This window comes from Microtus ochrogaster, chromosome 10, assembly GCF_000317375.1.
Source record: "Microtus ochrogaster isolate Prairie Vole_2 chromosome 10, MicOch1.0, whole genome shotgun sequence".
NCBI classification, from domain to species: domain Eukaryota; kingdom Metazoa; phylum Chordata; class Mammalia; order Rodentia; family Cricetidae; genus Microtus; species Microtus ochrogaster.
The window spans coordinates 34617622-34620933 of NC_022016.1; positions in this window are offsets into that span (position 1 = coordinate 34617622).

Genomic DNA, 3312 nt, shown 5'->3' on the forward strand with positions numbered 1-3312 from the left:
CCCCCCGCTGCTTTAAACAGGTCACTAGCATGAATGTGAGAGTCATGATTTAGGTGAAAAAAAATGTTGTGGAGGAGCTGGGGAGATGTCTCAGCATTTAAAAGCACGCGTTGCTTTTGTGGAGGCCCCAGGTTCCATTCTTAGCACCCGGATGGTGACTCCAGTTCCAAGGGATCTCATGCTCCCTCTGACCTCTGTGGACACCAGACATGCATGGTACACAGACCCTCATAACACAGAATAAAGAAATAGCTCTTTAAAATGCACTTGCTGAGGTCTGAAGAGCTGGTTCTGTGGTTAAGAACGCTTGCTGTGCAACCATGAGACCCGAGTTAGAGTGGCCAGCAATCACACCTGGTCTGATCTTGTGTGTATCTTGTCTGACCTCCATAAATCATGTGCATAAATGTGCACACATACACACATAATAAAACAATAAATTGCTGAACTTTAAATAATTTTTTTCAAAATAATAGTCATTTTTTCACTCAGTGAGTTTGAGGCCAGTCTGATCTACGAAGTGAGTTCCAGGACAGCTAGGACTATTACACAGAGAAACCTGTCTCAAAAAACAAACAAACAAAAACATGTTTTTCAAATAACAAATATAAAAAGGAAAAGACCGACTCTCCTTTGTGTCCTCTGAAGCCTTCCCTATTTGGGAGATAGAGTGCACCCTTCTAGCAAAGGTGGACATTACTATAATGTGGGCTGTCCAGGGCTAAACCATGTCTGATGGCAGTACAGCCCCACTGCGGCCCCACGACCACCATGGGCCGCAGGCTTCCTTGAGGAAGGGAAGGGAAAGGAAAGGAAAGCAGAGGAGAGGAGGGGAGGGGAGGGGAGAGGAGAGGAGAGGCAAGGCAAGACCACTTTCATTAACAGGAAGGTCAGCTATGGAACTGTCCTCATCCTGGACCACAGCCTGTAGAATGGAGGCAGATGTCAGCTGGGCTGAAAACTGACAACAGAAAGAACAGGGACCATTATGAGGTGCAGATGCTAAACAAGGAAGAGGAGGGAACGGATGACCTGGAAAGGCCACAGCGGACTGTGCTCAGGGCTGAGGAGAACACAGAGCCCCCAGAGCCTTGGTTTCTTCATCTGTTAGTTCGTAGTCAATGTAGACTCTCCATTCCTGGGCTTGGTGTAATGAAAACACGGCTCATGAGGCATGCTCAGCTGCACCTGGGGCAGAGGGAGGGCGGGGGAAACGCTCACAGTGTCATTACCACCAAAATAGCTCCCTGTCATTTGACTTTGCCATGCTGTCCACCACAAGTTCTGCTCTCCACTCGACTGGCCATGACTGGCTCCTAATATTGGGCACGAGAGCGTGAGCCAAGGGCTGCAGGATGCAGCTACAACTCAGGGAGGCAAGAAGATGAATGCTCCCCCTGGAGCAGGAGTGTCAGCCATTTAATACGACTCCTCATGTCGTGGTCACTCCCCAGCCATGAAATCATTTTTGTCGCTACCTCATAACTGTAATCTTGCTACTGTTATGAACTGTAACGTAAATATCTGATGTGCAGGAGAACTGATATGCAACCTCACAGGGGTCCCGACCCACAGGTTGAGAACCAATGCCCTAGCTCCTCCTGAAGGACCAGCCTACAAACCTGTGAGACCTCGGACTGTTGGAGTAAGCCTTGACCAAACTCTGCCAAACCCTGATCAAGACCCTATGTTGAAACTCCAGCCCCTCCTCCCTCACTGCTCCTGTCACTCAATCAGCCACTATCACCCACATCCTGGTAGCCAGGACAAAGCAGTTTCTAAAGGGGAAAAAAAAATTGCCTTGTCTGGACAAGCGACTCCATGAAGGCGTACATGTAGCGCCAGCAGCTGCATTTAATTTCCCATTCTCCAAACCTACAATAGAAACCCTAAGTACCCCTTCCCCTTCAGCAGACACCCTTTTCCTGCTGTCTGCTCCTTGCTGCTGGAAATATACAGTCCAGGGCTTAGAATCAGGGTCTGGAGAAGGGGGTGTCTGGAGGCGCCATGTGGGGCAAAAAGAAGCCCCTGAAGCAGCCCAAGAAGCAGGCCAAGAAAATGGACGAGGAAGATAAGGTTTTCAAGCAAAAACCAAAAGAGGAGCAGAAGAAACTCAAGGAGCTAAAAGCCAAGGTCATGGCGAAGGGACCCCCTGGCCACAGGTGGAATTAAGAAATCTGGCCAATGCTGGGCGGTGGTGGCGCACGCCTTTAATCCCAGCACTTGGAAGGCAGAGGCAGGCAGATCTCTGTGAGTTCAAGACCAGCCTGGTCTACAAGAGCTAGTTCCAGGACAGGCTCCAAAAACCACAGAGGAAACCCTGTCTCAAAAAACAAACAAACAAAAAAAAAGAAATCTGGCCAAAAGTCAGCTGTTCCTCATACCTGAGATGATGGTGACCCTCTTCCATTCCTATTTAAACATCTGGATTCCCTGCCATAACATCTTTGCCATCTACAGCTAGGATGAAGTGTTATCCTGGAGCCTGTGAAACATCTGGATTCCCTACTATAACATCTTTGCCACCTATGGTTAAAATGAAGTGTTTATTCTGGAGCCTATTGTACATTGTAATAAACTTTTTAAAAAATAATAAAATAAATAATATAATGAAAAAAAAGGAATATACAGTCCAGTCTGTTGAAGTCAGTTTCTAGTCTCTTTTGGCTTCATGTCTCTTTATCTCAGAAATCTAACATTATGCTGCTTCAGAAATCTAGTAGTGACCATTTGTTGGTCTGGGCCTTTCTAAGTTTATTGTAAATCTGCAACAGGAGCAGAAAACTAATTCAGGCAGGAACATGAGCCAATCTCCCATCCTTTCCTGCTCCTCTCCCTCCCTCGGGGCCATCTACTTCAGAAACACCCAGCCTACCATGTGGTGGGCCTATGCCCTAATCAGCCTCAGTGACAGAGCCACTGGGCAGGTGCTAGTCCCCAGAGACCAGGTCAGGAGGTCCTTGGAGGTCCTCACCCTGCACATCATTGACATTGTAACAATCCATGCACAGATTGGGAACAATTGTTATGAGGACATCAGCTAGAAATCCTTATGAGAGATGACAATGCAAGCTCGAAGAGAAGCTTGTTCTGTGAAAGATGGCCATTGTCACTGGCTGCGGTGCTTTTGGTCCCCAGTTGGTGGCTGTTTGGCGAGGCTTAAAAAATGCAGCCTTTCTGAAAGGAGACACAGACAGAGACCCACACTGGAGCACTGGACTGAAATCTCAAGGTCCAAATCAGGAACAGAAGGAGAGAGAGCACGAGCAAGGAACTCAGGACCGCGAGGGGTACACCCACACACTGAGACAA